Source organism: Notechis scutatus, chromosome 3 (assembly GCF_049901735.1).
Source record: "Notechis scutatus isolate UNSWTSFEM ecotype Mainland chromosome 3, rNotScu1.2, whole genome shotgun sequence".
NCBI classification, from domain to species: domain Eukaryota; kingdom Metazoa; phylum Chordata; class Lepidosauria; order Squamata; family Elapidae; genus Notechis; species Notechis scutatus.
The window spans coordinates 46,970,346-46,988,675 of NC_142011.1; the positions used below are offsets into that span (position 1 = coordinate 46,970,346).

The 18,330-nt window shown below is 34.5% G+C and overlaps 1 protein-coding gene across 7 annotated transcripts in view; it reads left to right on the top strand.

The window, feature by feature from the left end:
* LRRN2 (leucine rich repeat neuronal 2) overlaps positions 1-18,330 on the top strand; it is a 149,652-nt gene that overhangs the window by 27,318 nt on the left and 104,004 nt on the right. Inside the window, exon 4 of one of the 7 annotated variants that reach the window (XR_015748527.1) lies at positions 5,758-7,139. The exons of the other annotated variants lie outside the window; for them this stretch is intronic. The gene's annotated coding sequence lies outside the window, so the exon portion shown is untranslated. Of the gene's footprint in view, positions 1-5,757; positions 7,140-18,330 lie in introns of those variants that run through there. 7 annotated transcript variants of the gene reach the window in all.

Genomic DNA, 18,330 nt, shown 5'->3' on the forward strand with positions numbered 1-18,330 from the left:
TAGAAAGCACTGATAATTATATATATGCATACCCAAATGTGCATATCCATGTGTGTATCACAATCAAATATTTCTTTTGCATTTTTAACAATTGTTCTAAAATTTGGTAGGAAAATATTTTTTTTAAAAAAAGAAGAAAATGTGGTATAACATGAAACTCTTGCAGAAGAAATAGGGACACTGTAAGATAAAGACCACATTACCTCTTTACTATAATGAAATAAAAAATAATTTTTAAAACCTGTAAAGATATTTTAGAGAATTCTCATATGCTTTTCAAAATTTAACTGTGGAGGTCATTAATAAAAAGCATGGTGATAATCAATTGCTTGAATGGCTGTCAAAGAGGATTGAAAAATCTATGCATGACAGCAACATGAACAGGCATTCTATCATATTTGGGAGATGTGTTAAAAAGGTTAAAAAATGGAAAAAATACATCAATTCAAAAGATTATAAAGATTAAAGTTAATGAAAACCGAAGACTTTTCTTTTGGGATTAATGGACAGGCAACTAGAAAAAAGTCATGAAATGTTGTTTTTAATATATAGAATAGAATAGAATAGAATAGAATAGAATAGAATAGAATAGAATAGAATAGAATAGAATAGAATTCTTTATTGGCCAAATGTGATTGGACACACAAGGAATTTGTCTTGGTGCAAATGCTCTCAGTATGTATAAAAGAAAAGATATATTTGTCAAGATTCAAGAATCATAAGGTACAACACTGAATAATAGTCATAAGCAATCAAATCATACTATGAAACAGTCAGTATAAATTGTAAGGATACAAGTGACAAAGTTACAGTCATACAGTCACAAGTGGGAGGGGATGGGTGATAAGGAGTGATGAGAAGGTTAATAGTAATAGTAGTGCAGACTTTGTAAATAGTTGGACAGTGTTGAGGGAATTATTTGTTTAGCAGAGTGATGGCGTTCGGGAAGAAACTGTCCTTGTATCTAGTTGTTCTGGTGTGCAATGCAACTATGGCAACTATACCAAGACTATACCAAAATGTGAAAAATGAAAAGTTTTGATATTACCTATATAGTGGAGGAATGATTACTGAAGATGATGAACGTTGCAGAGATTTTTTCTTCTCCTTTCCCTCTTTTTTTCTTTGTTTTCTTCATTCTGTATTAGTTTCTGCTAGGGTTTTTTTATTCTCTTTTAAATTGTTAATAAAATGTGTGTGTGTGTGTGTGTGTCACCTATCTCTATATCATATTCTATACCTATGTGGTACACAAATCTGTCAAGGGCTATGGGTGACTATCCAGCTTTGTGAACTGCAGTGGCTGTCAGATTGTTTCCAGAAATGATTCAAGGTGACCTATTAAGTCCTAAATGACCTATGGACCAGGTTCCCTGATCAGTGTTATCCTTCAGGACCTGGGGATCATATCTTCCCTGATGTTTTCCTGATCTAGGTACTAGCTGTCTATTAAAAAATAGACTGGGCCCAAACATTATATTTTTTTTTCAATCTGTCAATGCTTTTCCATGCTTTCTCATATGCAGCAATAATTATGCATATATGTGTATTTATTTTATACATCTATTCATATACCTCTTTAAAAATAGTTTATACTGGGATTCTTGAATCTCAAAGATACAAGGTTTTTCAAATTCCTGTGTCCCCTACAATGTCTTCTTATCGTCATGCATATTCATATATTCTGTTATAATGAAGGAAGGCTTCCAGTTCTATCATAATACTAGTATCTTGAAATAGTATAATATCTATTCTCACTTCTGGGCAAAGGTGATTATGATAATGAAGAGATGATTAGGTTCAGGGAGAACAAGCTGTCAATTCAAGTAGGCCAGAAGCAAGAGCTGAACATAGCAAGGCCCAAAGCTCAAAAGAGCAAGCATGGATTTGAAGGATGAGAATCAAGTGAACAAACCAGTAATGAGTTTAATCCAAAGCTGAAACTTAGAAATGTAAGCAAGTACTTGGGCAATTATATCCAATTTTATGAATTGCTCATAATGAGGAGCAAATCGGGATAAGGAAGAATTTATAAAAACTGATATTTCTTCGGAACACCCCAGGCATGCTAGTTACTGTCACTGAGAACTTGATCTCAGTACTCACATTCAAGCATACATTACCCTTAAAGAATGAATAAACAATATATTCTGAATGAAGTTGAATACACACACTGAATTTCTGATAAAATTTGCCTACTACATAAGATTTATTTTTCATGTGGTTTTCATGTGGTTTGTTAAATAATTTATTCAAACCCTTTAATTAGCTGGAATTAACAAAGATTGATCTCCTTTCACTTTGTAACCCAGTTCAGTGTTATTTAACTTCTTAAAAAGTTCTTCTGGGAAATGCCATTTGTTCATAAACTAAATAATTTTTACAGACATGATTTATTAAACAAAAATAGAAATATTTTTCATCAAGAAACCTGACCCTCAACTTACAAACTTTATTGTACTGTTTCCCAATGTTTGTGCTTGCTTGAATAGAAATCAGCCTGGGTGCTAATTTTAAAGTTGGCTTGGCTGGGGGAGAGGGGCATCTAGGTAGGCCTCGTGCTCATTCCCCTGGCTCCTCCTTCATCATCAGATTCCAACTAGTAAGAGTCAAGACAGTTTAATTTAAAATAAAGTGGAACTGAATGCTGAGAATAAACAGAACTCGTCACCCATGAAGGGCAATTCCATCTCTTTCAGTTGAAGGAAGGAACTTCATAATTCACTCTGGCTGCTAGGAGTGTATGTTTGTATGTGTGAGTGAGAGGGAAGAGAGAGAGAGAGAGAGAGAGAGAGAAATTTGGGGCATGGGTGGCTTCTTGTTGTCGGTCTTTGAATGGCCTTGTATGGGCTCTTGTTGTGTCACAATATGGTTTAGGTGAGAAAATGTAATTCAGGTCTATGGCACTATATGCATCTTATACAACATGGTGAGCCATTTTAACAAGTCCAAGTCTAAAGTACATAGCCCAAATTCTCCCCACTTCCTATAGTTAGAAGCCTAATATCTCCATTGATCCTTGCCTTATTTGCTTTCCAGTTTAAGCAAAAATAAAGTTTATCTGTCTAAATCTTTAGTTTTCCAGTCCAGATTCCATTTCCTGCAATAGGTACACAAATCTTCAGCATTTTGAAATTAAGTGTTTCCATTCTTGCAATATAAAATAAGCAAAAATGGCTCCAGACTTCTATTACAGATTATTTGTAGTAAACATGCCTAATATTCCTTCTTCTTCCTATTTTCCTCTCAATAATAGTCCTGTGAGGTGAGTTAGGCTGAGAATGAGTGACTGGTCCAAAGTCACACAGCTGGCCCAAACTCTGGCAAATACTGCTTAAAATATATTAAACTTTACAATTTAAATTGTAATGGTGAATTTAAAGTTGAGCCTCTAATTACAGCGGACTCTAGTTACACAGGTCTCAATATAAGGTATGAAAGAGCTCTCTAAAGAGCCTTATAAAAGTGGAAACAGTCTCTCCTGATTATTGGTAATAACAAAGCCAATTCTGACTAGAACTCTTCAAAAGCTTGAGGCATGTTATCATGCATTTGGGGGAAAATCTGTATTGCTCTGCAGCAGAAAATTTCCACTTTGTATAGAGTGGCTGTATCAGATAGAAATAATTGTGCCAATACAGAAAATAAAAATGCGGAGAGCAGGAGCGCATTCTTCTTTTCAGTAGAAAAAAGTAGGTTTTGTCAAAACCATTTACTTGCTTTAGAGTTGCATTAGAAACTTCTGCTGGCTAGTCTCAGTCTATTTTGCTTTAATATTAGATGTAATTTCAGAATGTTCCTTTTCGTTACCTTGTGGCAGAATGTTGTATAGTTGGGTAATGAAACATTTGCAAGGAAACTCAAGAGAGCTCCAAGGACTCCCCAGAATGTTGTATACTGAGGCTGCTTCTAATTTTATAACATCCTTAGTGACAAGAACAGAAATATGGTCAGAAAATAGCCAAATATCATAAAAATCAGATATAGGGTTGAATTCTTGGGAAGGCATCATCCTTGATTCATTTGGCTTTAACAGTAAAGAAGCACTTTTTCAACACAGAACTCTGGATGAAATAAAGCAAGAAGGGAAGATCTTAGCAGAAAGACCTTTGCTTAAGATACTGGAAAGCTATTGCTAATCAGAAGAGTGATTAATTAAGCATCATCAGTGCATTATTTGATGTAACATACTATATAAGGCAATGTTCTTTACTTGCCTTTTCTGCTTGGTGTTTTCCCAATGTATAGGATCTGGAATTTCTAGAGGTTTTAGCTAGCCTGGCTGGTAATTTTGATACAGGTAGCCCTAGATTTACATGCATAATTGGGACCAGGATTTCTATTGTTAAGCGACGTAATTGTCAAGTGAGTTGCCTCCAATTGTTCAGCCACAGTTATCAAGCCAATCATGTTGTTAAGTGAACCATGGTTTATTAAGTGAATCCGGCTCCCCCCACTTTTCTTGTCTCAAGCCGGCTGGGAAGGTCATAACGTCCAATCACATGAACCTGGGGACACTGCAACCATAAATACTTGCTGATTGCCAAGCACCTAAATTTTGATTGTGTGCCATAGGGATGCTGTGATGGCTGTAAGTGCGAGTGCCAGTTGTCAGTTTTTCAGTGCTATTGTACGTTCAAATGGTTGTAAGTCGAGGAGTTGTGAGCCAATCTATCTGGTGGCTATTAGGTTAGCCAAGCATGTATTAGAGTGCCGTTTTTCTGATGTTATAAAGTTTGAATGAAATTGATTGGTTAACTATTTGCAACTCCAACCTATCTACAGCAGTTATTAAAGTTAAACAAAGACAATTTTTTTCTTAAGAATGAGAGGAAAAGGTAAATTATGCAGTTCAGCTTGTCCAAAAGTCTTTGCTTTTACCCTTCCTTTGTTTTTGGTTTCATTTCATCTTCTAAAAACTTAGTGAAACAACTTTGAAGTTGAGAGAACTATTATCTTATCCTATGCTTAAAGTAGACACTTTAAATATCTACAAACCTGTATGTATATGCATGGCTGGCTGGGAATTCTGGGAGTATTAAAGTTGCCAAGGGTGGACACTCCTGCTGTAAATCATTTGAATACAGAGAAGTTTTTTTCCTTCATTTGTGCCTTTCCAGGGAAAACAAATTGTCATCTGCTTATTTTTGTTCCTCCATAAAGGCTATTAGTTTTCTTTCCAGTCTGATATATTCTAACTTGCGCCATTAATGCTCCCTGCTCTTTTTTCCACCCCAGAGTACACATGGCATATAATTGGGAGCTGTCTTCTCTTTCTATCTCCTGCACACACCTGAGGAATGAGAGAACTCAGCCCCCGGAATATTGCCTGAAAGCTGTAAATGTCAGTTGCTATGGCAACTCCACATTTTTCTTGTGCTTCCTAATGACTTATTGGCATTTGTTGTAATTTACAGCTTTTTGGCAGCTGGAGATTTGCTTCTCCCCCCCCCCCATCACACACCCCCAATCCCTTTAATGTTAGATGCACTAATTAAGCAAGACTATGAAAGGAACAAAGTATGTCACCCCAGTTGGATTGCTAGGGAATTTGCCCTCCCTCTGTGAGTGCTAAATTTTTCCTCTTCTGAGCAGACACCTCTTCTCTCATCCGTTTTCCATTGTAAATAGACCATAATTTACTATTCAAACCATCTGGTGTTAAATTGTTGCTTATCTTTCTGTATCAGTGGGCCAAGGTAGACAGAATTACTTCATGAGGTATTATATCTCTTTGATCTTGAGCCAATTTTACAGGACAAGCCACAGACAACAGTCACAAGCACGGCCATAAGAAGACACATCCCTAAGACAGAGCTTATGCCAAGGCAAACAAGGGCATAGAGGATGTCTCAGATCAATATGCAGAATCACTACTGATCTTTATGCAGATAAGCTTTTTTGAATTATGTACTGAACCCTATTTGTAATCCTGCTTGGAACAAAGAGAGCAAAAATAAAAACTAGATAATTAAATTTTTGAACTTTTAAATGAAATTTTCCTGAGAAGAAAGCAAAATGAGCCTGGGATAGGGCCCTGGTAAGATAGAAACTGAGCTACAGGTTCCATCACATCTGTATAACAGGTTTTCAGCCATTTTAACTATCACAATATTGGAACAAGTGTAAGGTTATAATGCAGTCACAGCAGAATTTTTCCTTGTGAATTTACATATATTTACTGAACGTTAGAAGAGAATATTGTCCTGTAAAAAGTGACAAACCACTAGCTTTCTTCTCTTTTACAAGTCCCATAGGAGTGATGATAAAACACCATATATAGTAGTATGTCCCAAAGGAAAGTGTAAAAATGCTGACAACCCCTGATTAAGCTCAAAGAAATATTTAATTGTGAACTACATATCTGGGGGGGGGGGTGGAAATAAAAGGATTCAGAGCCATATCTCTATTACCTCCAGTCTGCTGTATAGATATGCTGGGATTACAACCTCTAGAATTCCTATTCAACATGACTCAAAAGTATAATATTTGTTTGCAAGGTTTGAATGATTGTAGCAGATAATGGCATCTATCCAAATTTGGTTGGTCTTACAAAAAAATAGCCTCAGCTTGAAATTATTCAATTCTGCTTCACTGGGAAATCCAAAAATCATCCAGGAGGAAAGAAAAGGCCTTTCTATACTCCTATCAAGAAAACTATCAGGATTGTAGCCATCATGAATCAAGCCTGACTCAAGTCTTTGAGTTTTTTTGAAGTGACTAATTTGCTGTATTAAATAACAGAAGAGACCATGAAGTTTCTCTGTGGAAAAAGAAGAGAATTACTTTGAGAATCTCAAACAGTTGCTCCTACTTACAAAACAGCAGTCTGAAAGATTGGAGAAAATCAAATTGCTTTTGCTTAAAGTTCTTAGAAGTTTTGCTCCTATTTAACAAAAAACAATAGTTTTCTGCCATGGTACTTATCACTGAATCTGCTCTTGCTATGTACAGTCCAACACAAATGACAAAGTTCTCCTATTCTAGAAATAGAAAATGCCAAAAAAGTAAGACTGGTTGGAAGATAGAAACACTTTTTAAAAAAAAAATGGGAAGAGGACTGATTCTTCATCAAGGTTAAATAGGCACAGCTTTATAAATTCCATATAGTACAGTTTGCAGACACAAACAAACTTATGAAGTACATATCAATTTGTAACTTCTGTTGAGGCAAAGGGGGAAAGGAAGCAGCTATTACAACATGCAGCACTCCAAATGTTGCTAAAGCACACAGCTAGCATGGCCAATAATGAAGAATGCTTGAAGTTGTAAATGAGCAACATCTGAAAGAGTTCACATTAGGAATCTATAGGAATCACTGATAGCAGACATCTTGCTCCTGATTGCATTAGAATGTTGAAGTTCACATAAATACTCTCCTGTCTGTCATGTTATTGGCCCAGCATTGCCATAATAAATGCAAGATGAATTTCTGGAAACAAATACAGTACACAGAGAATACACAGACCACAACACCTGTGTTGTGTTACAAATTTATAGCAGTGGGAATTGGTAGCATACTTAAAAACATGGGGGGCTCATATCTGAATAGATCAGCAACATGCAACAGAGGTTAAAACAAAAACACACAAAGAGATTTTCTAGACAGCAGTGTTATAGATTCTTGCAGCATATTTTTGAGATACAGATGAGATGGGGGCACATAGATCTAATAAATAAAATATAGGGACTATTTGATATCTTGATAGTGTATCATAGGTGCTCTTGGCAAATATTTTCTATTTGGAGAGGGGATGTTGCCACTCACTTAATACAGAAATGTGGCTTATTAGCCAGAAGATAAAATTGTGAGGATGTGTTTCATTATTCCAAGAACATTTTCTTTCATCAAGTTTATATTTAACTTTTATGGGATGGAGAAAGGGCATTTTCTTTCTCAGCTTGGATTGCAAATATTCTTTTAAGAAGGATTGCAGGTTGAAACTTTACAACTTGACTGCATTTCATAACTTTTAAAAATAAAAATAAATAAATATGTCAGTACATTCCTCCCCACTTAAATCCACTCTGGAACCTCCAAGTGTTCTTTTTTCCTCTTTGTTATTGGGCTTGATAGCAGTATTCTAATATCTAAGGGGTTGCCATAAAGAAGAAGTCAATCTATTCTCCATAGCACTGAAGGCAGGACAAGAAGCAATGGATGAAAACTAATCAATGAGAAAAGTAATCTAGAACCAAGGATAAATTTCATGACAGTTAGAACAATTAATCAGTGGAACAACTTGCCTCTAGAAGTTCCATCACTGGAGGTTAAGAAATGATTTGGACAATCATTTGTCTGAAATGGTATAGGGTTTCCTGCCAAGCAGGGGATTGGAGTAGAAGACCTCCAAGTTCCCTTCCAACCCTGTTATTCTGTTATTCTGCTTATATCAGAGTTAATAAAGGTAATATTTTTGCTGTTATAACTCTTGTAATGGGATTTCTCATCATTTTATAGCAAATGGAGATTGTTAGATAATACAAATTATACAGGCTAAATTCCTTATTCAAACAGTCCAGTGTTTAATATGGGGGGGGGGTCACCTTTTTTAAAATTTCAGCTTCTTTTTCTTTTCTCCTGTAAAACCTTTTCTTTTTTAATTAAAAAAAATCTATCAATAGGTATCAGAGTAATCAGCCTTTCTGGGGGGGAAAACTTGCTTTTCTTTTGGCACTATTGTAAATGTAAATCCCCATTAAATGTATCTTTTAGATGTAACATGCTTAGATCTATGAAATTCCATAGATCAGAAATCTATATCTTTGCATGTGTGTGTTGTTTTTTTAGTAAAATGGAATGTATTCCCAGCTTAGCAAAAAAATATTGGTTACAATCAATGTAGTTTCCTTAATTTATATTTAATGGAATGCTGTATTTTCAGTAATGAAGGACTCTTTAATACAATAAAGTGTATCAGTGAAATTACATGATTTTTATTAGTTCCTATTACCTACCCCTAAATACCTAGGGGACTGCTGAATTTTTAGAAACCTGGAAGTGGACTGCAGAGACGGGAATAAATTATAAGGTTAAATGAGAGCAGTCTTTTTCTTCATCATCCAAATGATAACCTTTGCTGGTTAAAAGAAGAAATGATCAATCTGTATAAAAAACATCATTGGAGAAAATGCAATATGTTGGGATTTCTCATCCATATTCATTCCAGCAGATGAGAATGTATTGATTATTCATATATGCTACTGTATGTTCTATCAAGATAAATAATCAAGCTAGGCTTGAGTTTACTACTGAAAAGGTACAGGGTATATGGAGCTTCTTATTGATTGTATATACTGGTAGACTTCAAAAATTAAATATGTGTTGCTAAGAGCAAATATTCTAAAACTGCTATTTTAATTTTACTACCAATATTGCCCTATAATTCTTGACTTAAACATATAAGTATAAAAGAAAAAAAAAAACCACAATATAGTCATATATGTACATGTGTGCATATCCATATAAAATATAAAAAAAGCAAAAATAAAGCAAAAAGAGAGAAAATCAAATGAACACACACTCTCACAAATGTATAATATATATAATACCAACTCTAATTGTACCAAAAATTGGACTTGATCTCACACAATAATATTGTTTAGTTTTTTCATCACATCAGTAAAGAGATACTGTACTTTGGCATAAAATAGAGGTGAGGAAATTGACACATAGACACAGATGAGTATTACCAATTTGTGATCATTTTTTTTAATTTCTGAAGAATATTCTCTTGCTATTATCTTTCTTCTATCACCATCTATAACATATTGAGTTCTCACTTGTAATGGAAAACCTAACACTAATGCCAGGGTTTATCTTTGTAGCTGTTCCACATTAATACTTACCAATCTCTCTCTAGTAAGCATCCACAGATGTGTTTAACTTTGGAGGCTTTAGCGTTCTTTTTATTGAGAATTGCTTTGGGAACTTATCACAAAACAATAGAAATTGTTAGGAGCTAAAACATATTTAGGCCTCATGTTAAAATATGTAGGAAGACAATTGTAATGGCCAAGCTTATTGTTCCCATTCCTGTACGTGTCGTAAGTTTACTGATTCCAACCTTTCTCTGAATGAGCAATGAATTCTTCTAAGATTATTGGAACTCAGCAGGTCGGCTCTAAAAAAGAGAGTGTTGAACTTTATTCAGTCATTTTGACTGAATAATATATTGTGCTTGTTGATGCTGCTGTCATCACCCTAGCCTCTAAATATATTTAGAATAATATATTCAAAAGTGTGTGTGTGTGTATGAATGTATGAATATATATATATATATATATATATATATATATATATATATATATATATATATATATAATATATAACATGCACACACACACACACACACACACACATCTCCTCTCCCCTGTCTATGGACCAAATTACTATGGGAATATCATTTCACATGTTAGCTTCCTATATTCTTGTGCAATAATGATCGTACATAAGGATAGAACATTAAGAAAAAAGCAATTTTTAAGTTTTGCTACCTTAGAAGCTTAATTTTCACTAATTTTCAAATTCTGCAGACGAGACTATGAAAATGGAGATGTTAGGAATAAATGTTATATGTGTCCTGCTGCTCCGTATTTACTGAATTCTTAAAATGGACCAGAATCAATTATACTGATCAATTAATTACCATAACATAAATATACTGAAGCATGGTCTAGAATTGTTTCTATTCTCCTGCCCCCCCCTTGCATTTAGATTAGCACCACGGACAGCACCACACTAAATTCTTCCTCAGGCTTTGGGTATACTCAAGACAGTGTAAAATATTTTCTGTGCATCACAGGAAATTACACTTCTCAAAATTTATTCTGCAGAATCTTTTCCTGTTGAATTTTGTTTCTTTAGGGCTGAAGTGACAAAATTCTAGATATGTTAAAAGAATGAATCCATCATAGAAATGCCTTATTATTTGCAGCTTTATATAGAAACGTGCTTATTATTTTAATAATGTGGCAAACATTCTTATATTTGTATTTATTGATTTACTTATTTATTTATAGTAATTTCAAGTCAGTCTTGGCTCTTGGTGATTATACAGACGTCCATGCAATTTCCCAGGCAACATTTTCAGAAATGGTTTGATGTTACCTTCAAGCCCATGATTCATTTAATGACTGCAGAAAAAAGGTTGTAAAATTGACACTTAAAAACTGCCTTGTTTAGTGACATAAATTCCAATCTCAATAGTAGTCATAAGTTGAGGACTATATGTAATTTTTAAATACGTTTGTTTTGGTTGGGCATACATCCTCTGTAAAAACAAGGGGCTGAGGGAAAGTTTTTACTCTTGTTCTTGATTTGTTGCTGAATTTAGTCTTAGAGACAGTTTCTCACTAAGACAGCTGTTTTTCAGATCTGGAAATGTCATTTTCAATTATCAGTCCTCTCAAAGAGATATTTGCAAATGTTTTATTAGTGTTTAGAATTTAATTACTAATAAATATTAGTACTATGAATTGGCATGAACATCAGTCCAAAAAGTGAGTTGAAGTAGCTTTAACTCATGAGAGGTAGGATGGACATACCTAATTCAAAATCCTGCATAGAACTCCACCTCTAACATAGTACCATGAGCTTGGTATGCTAAGTGTTGTAGTATACATTTTAAAATTCCTATTTTTTCCCTCTCTCATTACTCCCCTCACCTCCTTCCTTGCACAATATATCCAACATTTTGTTTTGTTGAAGACAATGCATTTCAGTTGTGCTATGAATTTTTTTTAGTCATGTGTATTTTTCTATCCTGCAAATCATTCATAACTTAAAGTAACAGTTTATAAGCAATGTATCATTGTGTGTATCCCTCTTGTTCTTGCAAGCAGTAAAGAGTCCCATTCTTTTGTGCTATTTTGGCCCTTTTGATACACACCACTTATATTTAGTATATTAGACAATGGCCCAAGGGAGTTGAAGTCAAGTGGATGGTGAAGTTGTGCAAAGAAATATTACTGGGAACATTGCCGAAGTGATCTGGGCACGTAATTGCTAAAATCAAAAGACCATTTAACTTGGAAACCTCTGGATTTATTTTTATGGAAGCTGGCACATTCCATTTATTCATTATTCACTATAATTCATTATTCATTATCTGGCTTTTCCATAAATTCCTTTCTATTTTGATGGTCCATCTTTCCTTAGGTTTCTGTTGAAAAGCAAAAATGTTCTATCATGCTAATAACTTAAACTATATATAACTTCAAATAAAAGTTGTCTTCAAACTGAATTCAATGCCATACTTTTGACATGGACAGATCTATGCAGTGTCCTTGCCTGAAATGGAGTGAAATTGCCTTCCAGAATTTTATTGTTAAACTTCCTACTCTAATCTATAAACAATGGACTTCCCAGGTTGATCCCCTTTTCAAGTATGAATCATGTCTAATACTGCCTAGCATTCTATATCAGCCAGTGAAACATATACTCCCATAATGATCTAATGATCTTGGCCATTTCTGATAAGAAAAAGGGGTTATAAAGATTAGGAGGGATTTGTTTTCCACATATTATATAATGGAACAGCCCTTTTTTGCACAATGCTGAAGAATTAGGGTTGAGTCAGAATAAGCAATTGCTCAACCAGCAGCATAAGGCAGTTGAAATTATTTTTTGAACTAGGGATTCTGTAGACCTTGCATAATTTTCACACTAGTTTATCTCTTGAGCGCAAACATTTGTTGAGTCAAATAAAATAAGGATCCCAAAGATCTTGAGAATGAATCAGAGAATAAAAAGTCACAGTATCATGTTTACATCAACTTTCCTAAAACTTTTCAAGCTGCATACCTTCACTTAATATCTATACCCCACATGCTCTCAAATGTACAGGTGAAACTCGAAAAATTAGAATGTCGTGCAAAAGTTCATTTATTTCAGTAATGCAACTTAAAAGGTGAAACTAATATATGAGATAGACTCATTACATGCAAAGCAAGATAGTTCAAGCCGTGATTTGTCATAATTGTGATGATGATGGCTTACAGCTCATGAAAACCCCAAATCCACAATCTCAGAATATTAGAATATTACATGCAATCAATAAAACAAGGATTGTACATAGAACAATATCAGACCTCTGAAAAGTATAAGCATGCTTATGAACTCAGTACTTGGTTTGGGCCCCTTTTGCAGCAATTACTGCCTCAATGCGGCGTGGCATGGAAGCTATCAGCCTGTGACACTGCTGAGGTGTTATGGAAGATCAGGATGCTTCAATAGCAGCCTTCAGCTCTTCTGCATTGTTCGGTCTCATGTCTCTCATCTTTCTCTTGACAATGCCCCATATATTCCCTATGGGGTTCAGGTCAGGCGAGTTTGCTGGCCAATCAAGCACAGTAATCCCACAATCATTGAACCAGGTTTTGGTGCTTTTGGCAGTTTGGGCAGGTGCCAAGTCCTGCTGGAAAATGAAGTCAGCATCCCCATAGAGTTCATCTGTGGAAGGAAGCATGGAGTGCTCCAAAATATCCTAGTAGATGGCTGCATTTTACCCTGGACTTAATGAAGCACAATGGACCAACACCAGCAGATGACATGACTCCCCAAATCAACACAGACTGTGGAAACTTCACACTGGACTTCTTGCAGTGTGTGCCTCTCCATTCTTCCTCCAGATTCTGGGTTCTTGGTTTCCAAATGAGATGCAACAAAAGTTGCTCTCATCAGAAAAGAGGACTTTGGATCACTGAGCAACAGACCAGTTCTGTTTTTCTTTAGCCCAGGTAAGATGCTTCTGACAATGTTTGTTGTTCAGGAGTGACTTGACAAGAGGAATACAACATTTGAAGCCCATGTCTGTGTGTGGTGGCTCTTGATGCACATAAGCTGTAAGCTGCAAGTCATGGCTTGAACTATCTTGCTTTCCATGTAATGAGTCTATCTCATATATTAGGTTCACCTTTTAAGTTGCATTACTGAAATAAATGAACTTTTGCACAATATTCTTTTTTTTCTGTTTCACCTGTACATCTCTCAAGATGTAAAGAAAGATAGACATTTTCAGAGACACCTCTCTTTGTGTCTTGTTTTATATCTCCTTTCTTGTACGGACAAAGTGAGATCCCCAAATACATTGCATCACAGCTTGGACATCAAAATCAAAAAGAAAAAGGTACAAGGAATTATAGTTGATTTATTTCCTGCAGCATGAAGTTGTCAAGTTTGCCCTCAGGTGTCTGCAATAATTCTATTAGGATCTTAGCTGCACCTACAGGAAAACTGGAACTTGATCAAATAAGATAAAGACAACAGTTTACTCAATAAAGAGCCCGGTTGTTTCCACAACCCAATGAAGAGTTGAATGAATACAATGAAGAGTTAAATCTTGGATATCTTTCTACTGTCCTTACTTCATAAAGTATTGGTAAATGTCTTCTTCTCAGACATATATGTTATCTGTTATATACATTATGAGTTATTGGCATAACATTTTCACATGGGAAAATGTCACGTCCTAGCCTTTTTTCTTCTCTTAGAAATTTCAGAACTTTCCTCACTCCCAAATTTTTCTTGCTGGAAGTTAAATTGGAACATAAAGGTAATCTTTGGGATTAGGCTTTTAGAGATGGTGCAAATAAAATTGCTAGAAGGCATGGGGACACCATCTGCTGTTTCTCAGACTCTCTCCATGTTCTCTACAAGACAGGGGAAGTACCCTGCTGAGTTTTGAGGAGGGAGTAAGGGGACTCCAGAATCTGTAGGCAGTGAATTTCATATTCCTGAAAATAAAGTGTAATGCTTTATCACTGAATATGTGGATTGTGAGTTTGCAACTAATACTTTCCCCAAACTATAGGGAAATCGAAAGATCCAATCTTGGTGCTTACAATGATGAGTAGGGCATGCACATTTGCAGATTGGCCCAAACTGTAAAATCCTGCCACTTGTGGTTTCTACCTTCACTGGGGGATCTACAAACTGAATGGGCAAGGCATATTTTCATACAATTGAAAGGCTTTATAATATTGCCTGTGGCATCAGAATCTATTAAGTGATAAGGATCTGCTTTCACTGTCAAGCTTGCCTTCAGATCCCTGCAATACTGCACCAGGGCAAACAAATAGGAAATCTAGGGCTTAAATTTATAAAATTCCTTTGGAGGAATTTGGTTTTCCTTGGAAATTCCTTGGTTTTCTCTGAGCTTGTGTTTGCATGCAGAGGTTTCATTATCAAATTGGAGTTTGCCTTCTGTTTTTATATAGTATCTTGCCTGTCAAGGATACCTGTGGTAATAAGACTGTTTTCTCTCTTAAATTCCTTTATTGCATTCATAGCAATCTTAGTGAGACAAAAAGCAGCTTTCATTTAACTAAAAATATCAGTTCATATCTCTGGACAAAATATAGGTTTAGCACCTCAGTTTCTTTCTTCTGCTCTTACATTTCAAAGACTGCTCACCCTTTCCTTATTTATTTTGGCCACCTGTGCAACATTTTAAAATATGGATCTGATCTGGATGGTAAATTCACAATTCTAAAATTTAAGCTGGCATTGTATTCAAAATGTTGGATTAGGCAACATGGCTCTTAATGTACTATCTGTTCTCCCATATGTCACAATCTGTTTCTTATTAAAAATCCATTCTACTTTTCTCTTTATAATCTAAATGCTGATATAAAACTGAACCATATTTTTTTTCAGGAATTATGGATTATATGTAGCAAGTCAATGGCAAACAAGCAACTTTTAAAATGAAGAAAGATAAATCAAATAAAAATTCGTTTTTCAAAAATGGGGATACTTCTGATATGGCCTTCCTTGTTCTTCAAACAATACTATATATTGCTTGGAAGGTACAATTGCATTCCTTACAGCAGACTTATTACGTTAAAAGAAAACAGAAGTAATATCCATATGTTATTAACAAACATCTAAATCTCATTGCTAAATGGTAAGAATTCAAGGATGCCTCAGGATTTAGATTTATTAGAAGGAGATCATTGAAAACTGTATGCTGCATTCCCCTGATATAGTTTATATATAGACATACATAGACACATACACTTATTCAGGTTGAGAACAAGAAATGAGGTTCACAGATTCATATTCTGTGTTAGATATCTAACACAGAAGATAGCACAGTAAGTGTTGTTATAGAAACAAATGCAATTCTGCTTACTTTTCCAGCTTTAGCCCAGAAAACTGTAGATGCCTTTTTATTTGTTTTGTTCAAAGATGCTTAATCAATTTTCAGATAACATTTCCACAGCACTCATGGAAAACCTATTATTGTAATTGTAAATAAGTGCTGGATAAAGCATAACTTGAGGGTATAGGGTTTAAAAGTTGATCTTTAAATTGTATTTAAAGCAACTGTTTCTAAGTTTTATTTATTTGAGAATGCTTAATCACTACATTGCTTAGCTGAGTTAGCCCTGTCTATATTAAATAAAACATCCATATTTAGCTCTTTTTTTTGTTATGTTAGAGCAGCAGAAAATATTTAAAATACTTGGCAAAAAAAATAACATATATTAATTGGGGCTTCAAACATTAGATTATATTTTTGTTTTCCTCATCTTTTGTTTTCGATGCTTAAAGCTTTTTGATGGCAAGAATCAAAATTGGCTCAACATCCTGTATGTTACTTCCAAAATGTTTAATGAAATGGAGTTGAAAAATGGATACATTACATTACAGAACTGTGTAGCTGCTAAAAAGAAGACAAACATGAAATTGTTAATATCAACCAAGTTCTTTCATGAAATATGATAGAAAAAGTTAAAATGTTTATTTTTTCCTTCTTTCATTTATCCTTCATTTGTTATTACCTATATATTTATCCAATGATTTCCCATTAGGATATCCTACTCTTGTTCATGGAAGTTGAAATCTGGAGACAAATACTTTAAAGTTAGGTCACTGCTATCCAATGAGAGATATTGATAGGTAAATGGACAAATAGTTTGTTGGAATTCTAGTTTAAATGTTATTTGGTCCAATTTGGCCTTTTTTCTCAAATTCATTTGGCCTTTTTCTGTTTGTTTTTATTTGGCATGAGCCTAATCCTCTTAATTTGCTAGTTTTTCGGGATATTATCATAATTGCGAGAGCAGTTAATATTTATAGTTTGACTACCACCCAATCTGTGAAGAGATACATGAAACATAGTGATAATACACACAGAGAATAGGGTTGTAAACATAAAGTATCTGAAATTTTTAATAGTTTACTGCTGTAAAAGTTCTATGTGTGTGTGTGTGTGAGAGTGAGTGACTGAGTATGTGTGTATTCTAAAAGTTTAAAAAATGATCATTTCTGCAAAATGATTCAGGCAATACCTGAACGTTACTAATTTCTTCTACTGTATTAGACAAATCACATCATAAATACAATGCATTGATATTCTTACCTGTTAGATTTGGTACAAAACCAAATAGGTTTTTGAAAGTTCAGTATTTGAAACTAGATTTAAAATAATACAATGGCTGCTATAACTATAGTACCAGTAGAACTTCTGAATTGTTCATTGCATTGGCATGATGGGAAAAACATAACATTCCCATTTCTTCCTGCTGCATTAATGCTAGTAGCTATTAAGATTCAGAATCAGTCAGAGTTAATACATTCAAATAGCAAGCCAACGATTTTGTTATAACTAGTTTCTTATGCCAATGCAAGTCTTTTCTTCATCAAGTATTCCGTATTTCACTTGATCAATATTTACAGTTATCTTGAAGGCAAATAACAAAAGTACTATATGTGAGGATCCACATTTGAGGGGTATGCTGTATGTATAATTGTGTTTCCAGATGCTTGTATTCAAATGTTTAAAAGACTCTTCAACATAGCTACTCTGTTTCTAAGACTAGTGGTGACAAAATGGTTTTAGAGTCCTGAATGTTTTTGAAATATAATCCAAGATTAAAATTCTCCTATTTCCAGGAATCAGGAGACGTAATGAATCTAAGTCTGAAAGCCTCTGTGTCTCTCAGAAAAAAATTCTACTTTTATGGCAAGAAAAATAAATGCATGTATATACCATGCAATATTTTTTCTTTCAGTTGTGTTTAATCTTTTGCAATATTATTATAACTCTCTTCCACCTGTTAATAAAACTAACAGCATTGTAAGATTGCCCACCCTAACTTTTGATAAACTTTAAATAAACTTTAGACAAACAATTTCAGGAATGATGGAAAGAAAAAGTGCATGTGTTATGCACAGAAACTGCAGATAATTATACCACAGCAAATGACTTGAATTGGTTGTACTCTTCTTCATAGCATTCTTAGTGAGACAAATAATCCAATCTTGAATGAGTAATTGTTCCTAAAGAGAAGAAACATGGGGAGGTTTTCTGAAAAAAGGAA